The sequence below is a fragment of the Pleurodeles waltl genome, chromosome 2_2 (genome assembly GCF_031143425.1).
Source record: "Pleurodeles waltl isolate 20211129_DDA chromosome 2_2, aPleWal1.hap1.20221129, whole genome shotgun sequence".
In the NCBI taxonomy this organism is placed as follows: Eukaryota; Metazoa; Chordata; class Amphibia; order Caudata; family Salamandridae; genus Pleurodeles; species Pleurodeles waltl.
This window is the reverse complement of record NC_090439.1, coordinates 661,546,143-661,559,612: the sequence shown is the minus strand read 5'-3', so window position 1 is coordinate 661,559,612 and position 13,470 is coordinate 661,546,143.

Sequence of the window (13,470 nt, the reverse complement as noted above, 5' to 3'; positions counted from 1 at the left end):
AATCATGGGAGAACATTATTTGCATAGGACAGCCCCTTTCTCAACCCTATTATTATGCTGCAGTTGCCATGTAGCATTACTAGAGGGCAGCAGCATGAAGATAAATCCACAGAGAGACTTTAAATCTGTTTGCTGAACAACTTCTTGTTCTTGTTGTTTTTTCGTCAGCCTATAGAGTAGAGGACTGGAATGACAGAGTGAATGAGTATTAAGAAATGATTGGCCTGTATATGTGGTGAAGGGGGCACGGGATTTGGAAGGAAAACTGCAATATAAAAGTGTCAAAGCATAGATGCTTGCAGAGAGATAGAGTGAGTGTGCCTTCTGTCTCTTTGAAGGGACATGCGAAAGAAGAACAACAGACCCACAGTCCTCAGGTGGGAGAAGCACGGAAGAGTATTCACCCCAAAATGAATATACTCACACCATCTCAAAGCTTCGGTTAGTGATATGATGCTTTGCAGGATGAAGGATTTGCCATGTACGGTGCATAGATGTGCACAGTTGGGGAGGCGCTTACCAGAATATCAAAAGCACACTCTTTAGAAGTGTCCTTACAGCCGAAATGCCAGGCACTCTTTTGGGGTTATGAGGCCTAGAAAAACCATCCCAAGAGACCATATAACATGTGCTGCAACGGGGCAATGAAATCATGGGGAGACCATCTCCCAAGAATCCTAACACATGTTCCTTGTTTCCCGTCTCAATACCATTACCTGCCTGAAAGCTGAACCCCAAGTCCTCCCCTCCCCCTTTGCCCCTAGCCTTTAGTGATACCGACGCTCGAAAGAAAGGGCGCAATAAACAAGAATATATGTAGCACTCCCGAAAAACACAAGCTGCATCATTCTGCGTCTCCTACCACCCCTGTAATAATGCACCCCAACACCCCTTTTGACACTGCACCCCCAAATTTGACCCCCCCCCCTCCCTTCCCACTACCACCAACCTGGAGATTGGAGGGGAGCATAAAAATGATGGTTCCATCACCAAAACCCCCTCCTTTGTAATCACCCTGTTTGTGTGCTGGGAGGGGGAGCACTCTGCCAGCATGGGCTTTGCAGCCCTATGCTTCCTCTCCTGTACCACCTCTTGCGCACCTGCCTAGACTCCTCCTCGACCTCTTCTTCTCCTGCATCACTGCCACTACGATACCACCTACTCTTGCTCTCTCCCCCTGCTCCATCTACGTCCCCCTTTCTCCTCTAGGTCCTACCAGCCACCTCTGCTATCCCTCTCTCTCAGCCTTCCCTTCTTGCTCCTCCCCCCCATTCTCCTCTAAGTCCCATCAACCCCCCTCCTCTCCTCCTAGGCTCCGCCTACTCCCCCTCTTTCTGCTCCTCTCTTAGCCTGCCCTTCTTGCTCCGCCCCCACCTCATGTGCTCCCTCTATTCCCGCCCTTTGACACAGCCTGCACCTATCCTTGCTCTCTCTGCATGTACGCACATACACACTTACAGCCACTTTACAATCCACCATTCACAAGTCCAGCTATGCTCTATACACACATACATATTACTTACCAATTTAGCAGCCATCTCCGACTTACCTCTGCTTTGCCGCCATCAGTCACCTGGTGCCGAGCCCAGGATTCGAACCCTGGTTGTCTGGGTGGAAGTCAGGAACTTACCCACTGGACCACACGGGCTTCCATATCTCTAGCATGTCAAATCTTCCCTATATCATGGATATGAAGTGTCCTTTACAGTGGAAGCCATAAGGAATGACATCACAACCTTTATGTTGGTGATAGGGTCTGTGGCACAGTCAAAACCCATCAAGGAGCTATAGTTCAGTGGCAAGATCAAGTGCCTTTGGTGCAGCAGGCTAGCCCTGTGTAGGGGTTCGAATCCAGCCAACGCCTTTAAAGTACTTTTAGGTGGAAAAAAATACAACATTTTATTTTTTTCATTTAGGAAGATTATTTTGACTTCAAAATTACAGGAATAATGTAAGTATTTTATTTTTTGCATTATAAGCCTAAATTTAGAAATCTTGCCCCCCACCTTATCTCCCCCTCCTTTTGCTCAAGTAGGTAAAATAGGAGCAAAGCCTTGTATTCATTGATCAATGTATTCGTTTTTTCCTCAAATTGGGGAACAGAAATAAGACCTTGTGCTTTGCTTTGCTTTGCTTTGCAGCCAGGCCAGGCCTTTGGGACTGGGAATTTAAACATCCCATTCTTAGTCTGCAGCTTTTACCATAAGCCCACAAACGCCCAGGTTCTGTATAGAGGATTACTGCAGGTAATTCTGGACCCTGCTAAATGAGGGTGGGGTCCTTATCTGTAGGCATTCGTAGGGAAAAATCCTTAGCCTAAGACAGTTTGGCAACTTTAAAAATCTGCTGAAGACCATATGTTGAAGGTCGTATCACACCATCCTAGAGGAAGCTCGGCAAAGTAATCATGGGAGAACATTATTTGCATAGGACAGCCCCTTTCTCAACCCTATTATTATGCTGCAGTTGCCATGTAGCATTACTAGAGGGCAGCAGCATGAAGATAAATCCACAGAGAGACTTTAAATCTGTTTGCTGAACAACTTCTTGTTCTTGTTGTTTTTTCGTCAGCCTATAGAGTAGAGGACTGGAATGACAGAGTGAATGAGTATTAAGAAATGATTGGCCTGTATATGTGGTGAAGGGGGCACGGGATTTGGAAGGAAAACTGCAATATAAAAGTGTCAAAGCATAGATGCTTGCAGAGAGATAGAGTGAGTGTGCCTTCTGTCTCTTTGAAGGGACATGCGAAAGAAGAACAACAGACCCACAGTCCTCAGGTGGGAGAAGCACGGAAGAGTATTCACCCCAAAATGAATATACTCACACCATCTCAAAGCTTCGGTTAGTGATATGATGCTTTGCAGGATGAAGGATTTGCCATGTACGGTGCATAGATGTGCACAGTTGGGGAGGCGCTTACCAGAATATCAAAAGCACACTCTTTAGAAGTGTCCTTACAGCCGAAATGCCAGGCACTCTTTTGGGGTTATGAGGCCTAGAAAAACCATCCCAAGAGACCATATAACATGTGCTGCAACGGGGCAATGAAATCATGGGGAGACCATCTCCCAAGAATCCTAACACATGTTCCTTGTTTCCCGTCTCAATACCATTACCTGCCTGAAAGCTGAACCCCAAGTCCTCCCCTCCCCCTTTGCCCCTAGCCTTTAGTGATACCGCCGCTCGAAAGAAAGGGCGCAATAAACAAGAATATATGTAGCACTCCCGAAAAACACAAGCTGCATCATTCTGCGTCTCCTACCACCCCTGTAATAATGCACCCCAACACCCCTTTTGACACTGCACCCCCAAATTTGACCCCCCCCCCTCCCTTCCCACTACCACCAACCTGGAGATTGGAGGGGAGCATAAAAATGATGGTTCCATCACCAAAACCCCCTCCTTTGTAATCACCCTGTTTGTGTGCTGGGAGGGGGAGCACTCTGCCAGCATGGGCTTTGCAGCCCTATGCTTCCTCTCCTGTACCACCTCTTGCGCACCTGCCTAGACTCCTCCTCGACCTCTTCTTCTCCTGCATCACTGCCACTACGATACCACCTACTCTTGCTCTCTCCCCCTGCTCCATCTACGTCCCCCTTTCTCCTCTAGGTCCTACCAGCCACCTCTGCTATCCCTCTCTCTCAGCCTTCCCTTCTTGCTCCTCCCCCCCATTCTCCTCTAAGTCCCATCAACCCCCCTCCTCTCCTCCTAGGCTCCGCCTACTCCCCCTCTTTCTGCACCTCTCTTAGCCTGCCCTTCTTGCTCCGCCCCCACCTCATGTGCTCCCTCTATTCCCGCCCTTTGACACAGCCTGCACCTATCCTTGCTCTCTCTGCATGTACGCACATACACACTTACAGCCACTTTACAATCCACCATTCACAAGTCCAGCTATGCTCTATACACACATACATATTACTTACCAATTTAGCAGCCATCTCCGACTTACCTCTGCTTTGCCGCCATCAGTCACCTGGTGCCGAGCCCAGGATTCGAACCCTGGTTGTCTGGGTGGAAGTCAGGAACTTACCCACTGGACCACACGGGCTTCCATATCTCTAGCATGTCAAATCTTCCCTATATCATGGATATGAAGTGTCCTTTACAGTGGAAGCCATAAGAAATGACATCACAACCTTTATGTTGGTGATAGGGTCTGTGGCACAGTCAAAACCCATCAAGGAGCTATAGTTCAGTGGCAAGATCAAGTGCCTTTGGTGCAGCAGGCTAGCCCTGTGTAGGGGTTCGAATCCAGCCAACGCCTTTAAAGTACTTTTAGGTGGAAAAAAATACAACATTTTATTTTTTTCATTTAGAAAGATTATTTTGACTTCAAAATTACAGGAATAATGTAAGTATTTTATTTTTTGCATTATAAGCCTAAATTTAGAAATCTTGCCCCCCACCTTATCTCCCCCTCCTTTTGCTCAAGTAGGTAAAATAGGAGCAAAGCCTTGTATTCATTGATCAATGTATTCGTTTTTTCCTCAAATTGGGGAACAGAAATAAGACCTTGTGCTTTGCTTTGCTTTGCTTTGCTTTGCAGCCAGGCCAGGCCTTTGGGACTGGGAATTTAAACATCCCATTCTTAGTCTGCAGCTTTTACCATAAGCCCACAAACCCCCAGGTTCTGTATAGAGGATTACTGCAGGTAATTCTGGACCCTGCTAAATGAGGGTGGGGTCCTTATCTGTAGGCATTCGTAGGGACAAATCCTTAGCCTAAGACAGTTTGGCAACTTTAAAAATCTGCTGAAGACCATATGTTGAAGGTCGTATCACACCATCCTAGAGGAAGCTCGGCAAAGTAATCATGGGAGAACATTATTTGCATAGGACAGCCCCTTTCTCAACCCTATTATTATGCTGCAGTTGCCATGTAGCATTACTAGAGGGCAGCAGCATGAAGATACATCCACAGAGAGACTTTAAATCTGTTTGCTGAACAACTTCTTGTTCTTGTTGTTTTTTCGTCAGCCTATAGAGTAGAGGACTGGAATGACAGAGTGAATGAGTATTAAGAAATGATTGGCCTGTATATGTGGTGAAGGGGGCACGGGATTTGGAAGGAAAACTGCAATATAAAAGTGTCAAAGCATAGATGCTTGCAGAGAGATAGAGTGAGTGTGCCTTCTGTCTCTTTGAAGGGACATGCGAAAGAAGAACAACAGACCCACAGTCCTCAGGTGGGAGAAGCACGGAAGAGTATTCACCCCAAAATGAATATACTCACACCATCTCAAAGCTTCGGTTAGTGATATGATGCTTTGCAGGATGAAGGATTTGCCATGTACGGTGCATAGATGTGCACAGTTGGGGAGGCGCTTACCAGAATATCAAAAGCACACTCTTTAGAAGTGTCCTTACAGCCGAAATGCCAGGCACTCTTTTGGGGTTATGAGGCCTAGAAAAACCATCCCAAGAGACCATATAACATGTGCTGCAACGGGGCAATGAAATCATGGGGAGACCATCTCCCAAGAATCCTAACACATGTTCCTTGTTTCCCGTCTCAATACCATTACCTGCCTGAAAGCTGAACCCCAAGTCCTCCCCTCCCCCTTTGCCCCTAGCCTTTAGTGATACCGCCGCTCGAAAGAAAGGGCGCAATAAACAAGAATATATGTAGCACTCCCGAAAAACACAAGCTGCATCATTCTGCGTCTCCTACCACCCCTGTAATAATGCACCCCAACACCCCTTTTGACACTGCACCCCCAAATTTGACCCCCCCCCCCCTCCCTTCCCACTACCACCAACCTGGAGATTGGAGGGGAGCATAAAAATGATGGTTCCATCACCAAAACCCCCTCCTTTGTAATCACCCTGTTTGTGTGCTGGGAGGGGGAGCACTCTGCCAGCATGGGCTTTGCAGCCCTATGCTTCCTCTCCTGTACCACCTCTTGCACACCTGCCTAGACTCCTCCTCGACCTCTTCTTCTTCTGCATCACTGCCACTACGATACCACCTACTCTTGCTCTCTCCCCCTGCTCCATCTACGTCCCCCTTTCTCCTCTAGGTCCTACCAGCCACCTCTGCTATCCCTCTCTCTCAGCCTTCCCTTCTTGCTCCTCCCCCCCATTCTCCTCTAAGTCCCATCAACCCCCCTCCTCTCCTACTAGGCTCCGCCTACTCCCCCTCTTTCTGCACCTCTCTTAGCCTGCCCTTCTTGCTCCGCCCCCACCTCATGTGCTCCCTCTATTCCCGCCCTTTGACACAGCCTGCACCTATCATTGCTCTCTCTGCATGTACGCACATACACACTTACAGCCACTTTACAATCCACCATTCACAAGTCCAGCTATGCTCTATACACACATACATATTACTTACCAATTTAGCAGCCATCTCCGACTTACCTCTGCTTTGCCGCCATCAGTCACCTGGTGCCGAGCCCAGGATTCGAACCCTGGTTGTCTGGGTGGAAGTCAGGAACTTACCCACTGGACCACACGGGCTTCCATATCTGTAGCATGTCAAATCTTCCCTATATCATGGATATGAAGTGTCCTTTACAGTGGAAGCCATAAGGAATGACATCACAACCTTTATGTTGGTGATAGGGTCTGTGGCACAGTCAAAACCCATCAAGGAGCTATAGCTCAGTGGCAAGATCAAGTGCCTTTGGTGCAGCCGGCTAGCCCTATGTAGGGGTTCGAATCCAGCCAACGCTTTTAAAGTACTTTTAGGTGGAAAAAAATACAACATTTTATTTTTTTCATTTAGAAAGATTATGTTGACTTCAAAATTACAGGAATAATGTAAGTATTTTATTTTTTGCATTATAAGCCCAAATTTAGAAATCTTGCCCCCCACCTTATCTCCCCCTCCTTTTGCTCAAGTAGGTAAAATAGGAGCAAAGCCTTGTATTCAGTGATCAATGTATTAGTTTTTTCCTCAAATTGGGGAACAGAAATAAGGCCTTGTGCTTTGCTTTGCTTTGCTTTGCAACCAGGCCAGGCCTTTGGGAGTGGGAATTTAAACATCCCATTCTTAGTCTGCAGCTTTTACCATGAGCCCACGAACGCCCAGGTTCTGTATAGAGGATTACTGCAGGTAATTCTGGACCCTGCTAAATGAGGGTGGGGTCCTTATCTGTAGGCATTCGTAGGGAAAAATCCTTAGCCTAAGACAGTTTGGCAACTTTAAAAATCTGCTGAAGACCATATGTTGAAGGTCGTATCACACCATCCTAGAGGAAGCTCGGCAAAGTAATCATGGGAGAACATTATTTGCATAGGACAGCCCCTTTCTCAACCCTATTATTATGCTGCAGTTGCCATGTAGCATTACTAGAGGGCAGCAGCATGAAGATAAATCCACAGAGAGACTTTAAATCTGTTTGCTGAACAACTTCTTGTTCTTGTTGTTTTTTCGTCAGCCTATAGAGTAGAGGACTGGAATGACAGAGTGAATGAGTATTAAGAAATGATTGGCCTGTATATGTGGTGAAGGGGGCACGGGATTTGGAAGGAAAACTGCAATATAAAAGTGTCAAAGCATAGATGCTTGCAGAGAGATAGAGTGAGTGTGCCTTCTGTCTCTTTGAAGGGACATGCGAAAGAAGAACAACAGACCCACAGTCCTCAGGTGGGAGAAGCACGGAAGAGTATTCACCCCAAAATGAATATACTCACACCATCTCAAAGCTTCGGTTAGTGATATGATGCTTTGCAGGATGAAGGATTTGCCATGTACGGTGCATAGATGTGCACAGTTGGGGAGGCGCTTACCAGAATATCAAAAGCACACTCTTTAGAAGTGTCCTTACAGCCGAAATGCCAGGCACTCTTTTGGGGTTATGAGGCCTAGAAAAACCATCCCAAGAGACCATATAACATGTGCTGCAACGGGGCAATGAAATCATGGGGAGACCATCTCCCAAGAATCCTAACACATGTTCCTTGTTTCCCGTCTCAATACCATTACCTGCCTGAAAGCTGAACCCCAAGTCCTCCCCTCCCCCTTTGCCCCTAGCCTTTAGTGATACCGCCGCTCGAAAGAAAGGGCGCAATAAACAAGAATATATGTAGCACTCCCGAAAAACACAAGCTGCATCATTCTGCGTCTCCTACCACCCCTGTAATAATGCACCCCAACACCCCTTTTGACACTGCACCCCCAAATTTGACCCCCCCCCCCCCTCCCTTCCCACTACCACCAACCTGGAGATTGGAGGGGAGCATAAAAATGATGGTTCCATTACCAAAACCCCCTCCTTTGTAATCACCCTGTTTGTGTGCTGGGAGGGGGAGCACTCTGCCAGCATGGGCTTTGCAGCCCTATGCTTCCTCTCCTGTACCACCTCCCTAGACTCCTCCTCGACCTCTTCTTCTCCTGCATCACTGCCACTACGATACCACCTACTCTTGCTCTCTCCCCCTGCTCCATCTACGTCCCCCTTTCTCCTCTAGGTCCTACCAGCCACCTCTGCTATCCCTCTCTCTCAGCCTTCCCTTCTTGCTCCTCCCCCCCATTCTCCTCTAAGTCCCATCAACCCCCCTCCTCTCCTCCTAGGCTCCGCCTACTCCCCCTCTTTCTGCACCTCTCTTAGCCTGCCCTTCTTGCTCCGCCCCCACCTCATGTGCTCCCTCTATTTCCGCCCTTTGACACAGCCTGCACCTATCCTTGCTCTCTCTGCATGTACGCACATACACACTTACAGCCACTTTACAATCCACCATTCACAAGTCCAGCTATGCTCTATACACACATACATATTACTTACCAATTTAGCAGCCATCTCCGACTTACCTCTGCTTTGCCGCCATCAGTCACCTGGTGCCGAGCCCAGGATTCGAACCCTGGTTGTCTGGGTGGAAGTCAGGAACTTACCCACTGGACCACACGGGCTTCCATATCTCTAGCATGTCAAATCTTCCCTATATCATGGATATGAAGTGTCCTTTACAGTGGAAGCCATAAGGAATGACATCACAACCTTTATGTTGGTGATAGGGTCTGTGGCACAGTCAAAACCCAGCAAGGAGCTATAGCTCAGTGGCAAGATCAAGTGCCTTTGGTGCAGCAGGCTAGCCCTGTGTAGGGGTTCGAATCCAGCCAACGCCTTTAAAGTACTTTTAGGTGGAAAAAAATACAACATTTTATTTTTTTCATTTAGAAAGATTATTTTGACTTCAAAATTACAGGAATAATGTAAGTATTTTATTTTTTGCATTATAAGCCCAAATTTAGAAATCTTGCCCCCCACCTTATCTCCCCCTCCTTTTGCTCAAGTAGGTAAAATAGGAGCAAAGCCTTGTATTCATTGATCAATGTATTCGTTTTTTCCTCAAATTGGGGAACAGAAATAAGACCTTGTGCTTTGCTTTGCTTTGCTTTGCTTTGCAGCCAGGCCAGGCCTTTGGGACTGGGAATTTAAACATCCCATTCTTAGTCTGCAGCTTTTACCATATGCCCACGAACGCCCAGGTTCTGTATAGAGGATTACTGCAGGTAATTCTGGACCCTGCTAAATGAGGGTGGGGTCCTTATCTGTAGGCATTCGTAGGGAAAAATCCTTAGCCTAAGACAGTTTGGCAACTTTAAAAATCTGCTGAAGACCATATGTTGAAGGTCGTATCACACCATCCTAGAGGAAGCTCGGCAAAGTAATCATGGGAGAACATTATTTGCATAGGACAGCCCCTTTCTCAACCCTATTATTATGCTGCAGTTGCCATGTAGCATTACTAGAGGGCAGCAGCATGAAGATAAATCCACAGAGAGACTTTAAATCTGTTTGCTGAACAACTTCTTGTTCTTGTTGTTTTTTCGTCAGCCTATAGAGTAGAGGACTGGAATGACAGAGTGAATGAGTATTAAGAAATGATTGGCCTGTATATGTGGTGAAGGGGGCACGGGATTTGGAAGGAAAACTGCAATATAAAAGTGTCAAAGCATAGATGCTTGCAGAGAGATAGAGTGAGTGTGCCTTCTGTCTCTTTGAAGGGACATGCGAAAGAAGAACAACAGACCCACAGTCCTCAGGTGGGAGAAGCACGGAAGAGTATTCACCCCAAAATGAATATACTCACACCATCTCAAAGCTTCGGTTAGTGATATGATGCTTTGCAGGATGAAGGATTTGCCATGTACGGTGCATAGATGTGCACAGTTGGGGAGGCGCTTACCAGAATATCAAAAGCACACTCTTTAGAAGTGTCCTTACAGCCGAAATGCCAGGCACTCTTTTGGGGTTATGAGGCCTAGAAAAACCATCCCAAGAGACCATATAACATGTGCTGCAACGGGGCAATGAAATCATGGGGAGACCATCTCCCAAGAATCCTAACACATGTTCCTTGTTTCCCGTCTCAATACCATTACCTGCCTGAAAGCTGAACCCCAAGTCCTCCCCTCCCCCTTTGCCCCTAGCCTTTAGTGATACCGCCGCTCGAAAGAAAGGGCGCAATAAACAAGAATATATGTAGCACTCCCGAAAAACACAAGCTGCATCATTCTGCGTCTCCTACCACCCCTGTAATAATGCACCCCAACACCCCTTTTGACACTGCACCCCCAAATTTGACCCCCCCCCCCTCCCTTCCCACTACCACCAACCTGGAGATTGGAGGGGAGCATAAAAATGATGGTTCCATCACCAAAACCCCCTCCTTTGTAATCACCCTGTTTGTGTGCTGGGAGGGGGAGCACTCTGCCAGCATGGGCTTTGCAGCCCTATGCTTCCTCTCCTGTACCACCTCTTGCGCACCTGCCTAGACTCCTCCTCGACCTCTTCTTCTCCTGCATCACTGCCACTACGATACCACCTACTCTTGCTCTCTCCCCCTGCTCCATCTACGTCCCCCTTTCTCCTCTAGGTCCTACCAGCCACCTCTGCTATCCCTCTCTCTCAGCCTTCCCTTCTTGCTCCTCCCCCCCATTCTCCTCTAAGTCCCATCAACCCCCCTCCTCTCCTCCTAGGCTCCGCCTACTCCCCCTCTTTCTGCACCTCTCTTAGCCTGCCCTTCTTGCTCCGCCCCCACCTCATGTGCTCCCTCTATTCCCGCCCTTTGACACAGCCTGCACCTATCCTTGCTCTCTCTGCATGTACGCACATACACACTTACAGCCACTTTACAATCCACCATTCACAAGTCCAGCTATGCTCTATACACACATACATATTACTTACCAATTTAGCAGCCATCTCCGACTTACCTCTGCTTTGCCGCCATCAGTCACCTGGTGCCGAGCCCAGGATTCAAACCCTGGTTGTCTGGGTGGAAGTCAGGAACTTACCCACTGGACCACACGGGCTTCCATATCTCTAGCATGTCAAATCTTCCCTATATCATGGATATGAAGTGTCCTTTACAGTGGAAGCCATAAGGAATGACATCACAACCTTTATGTTGGTGATAGGGTCTGTGGCACAGTCAAAACCCATCAAGGAGCTATAGCTCAGTGGCAAGATCAAGTGCCTTTGGTGCAGCAGGCTAGCCCTGTGTAGGGGTTCGAATCCAGCCAACGCCTTTAAAGTACTTTTAGGTGGAAAAAAATACAACATTTTATTTTTTTCATTTAGAAAGATTATTTTGACTTCAAAATTACAGGAATAATGTAAGTATTTTATTTTTTGCATTATAAGCCCAAATTTAGAAATCTTGCCCCCCACCTTATCTCCCCCTCCTTTTGCTCAAGAAGGTAAACTAGGAGCAAAGCCTTGTATTCATTGATCAATGTATTGTTTTTTTCCTCAAATTGGGGAACAGAAATAAGGCCTTGTGCTTTGCTTTGCTTTGCTTTGCAGCCAGGCCAGGCCTTTGGGACTGGGAATTTAAACATCCCATTCTTAGTCTGCAGCTTTTACCATAAGCCCACAAACGCCCAGGTTCTGTATAGAGGATTACTGCAGGTAATTCTGGACCCTGCTAAATGAGGGTGGGGTCCTTATCTGTAGGCATTCGTAGGGAAAAATCCTTAGCCTAAGACAGTTTGGCAACTTTAAAAATCTGCTGAAGACCATATGTTGAAGGTCGTATCACACCATCCTAGAGGAAGCTCGGCAAAGTAATCATGGGAGAACATTATTTGCATAGGACAGCCCCTTTCTCAACCCTATTATTATGCTGCAGTTGCCATGTAGCATTACTAGAGGGCAGCAGCATGAAGATAAATCCACATAGAGACTTTAAATCTGTTTGCTGAACAACTTCTTGTTCTTGTTGTTTTTTCGTCAGCCTATAGAGTAGAGGACTGGAATGACAGAGTGAATGAGTATTAAGAAATGATTGGCCTGTATATGTGGTGAAGGGGGCACGGGATTTGGAAGGAAAACTGCAATATAAAAGTGTCAAAGCATAGATGCTTGCAGAGAGATAGAGTGAGTGTGCCTTCTGTCTCTTTGAAGGGACATGCGAAAGAAGAACAACAGACCCACAGTCCTCAGGTGGGAGAAGCACGGAAGAGTATTCACCCCAAAATGAATATACTCACACCATCTCAAAGCTTCGGTTAGTGATATGATGCTTTGCAGGATGAAGGATTTGCCATGTACGGTGCATAGATGTGCACAGTTGGGGAGGCGCTTACCAGAATATCAAAAGCACACTCTTTAGAAGTGTCCTTACAGCCGAAATGCCAGGCACTCTTTTGGGGTTATGAGGCCTAGAAAAACCATCCCAAGAGACCATATAACATGTGCTGCAACGGGGCAATGAAATCATGGGGAGACCATCTCCCAAGAATCCTAACACATGTTCCTTGTTTCCCGTCTCAATACCATTACCTGCCTGAAAGCTGAACCCCAAGTCCTCCCCTCCCCCTTTGCCCCTAGCCTTTAGTGATACCGCCGCTCGAAAGAAAGGGCGCAATAAACAAGAATATATGTAGCACTCCCGAAAAACACAAGCTGCATCATTCTGCGTCTCCTACCACCCCTGTAATAATGCACCCCAACACCCCTTTTGACACTGCACCCCCAAATTTGACCCCCCCCCCTCCCTTCCCACTACCACCAACCTGGAGATTGGAGGGGAGCATAAAAATGATGGTTCCATCACCAAAACCCCCTCCTTTGTAATCACCCTGTTTGTGTGCTGGGAGGGGGAGCACTCTGCCAGCATGGGCTTTGCAGCCCTATGCTTCCTCTCCTGTACCACCTCTTGCGCACCTGCCTAGACTCCTCCTCGACCTCTTCTTCTCCTGCATCACTGCCACTACGATACCACCTACTCTTGCTCTCTCCCCCTGCTCCATCTACGTCCCCCTTTCTCCTCTAGGTCCTACCAGCCACCTCTGCTATCCCTCTCTCTCAGCCTTCCCTTCTTGCTCCTCCCCCCCATTCTCCTCTAAGTCCCATCAACCCCCCTCCTCTCCTCCTAGGCTCCGCCTACTCCCCCTCTTTCTGCACCTCTCTTAGCCTGCCCTTCTTGCTCCGCCCCCACCTCATGTGCTCCCTCTATTCCCGCCCTTTGACACAGCCTGCACCTATCCTTGCTCTCTCTGCATGTACGCACATAC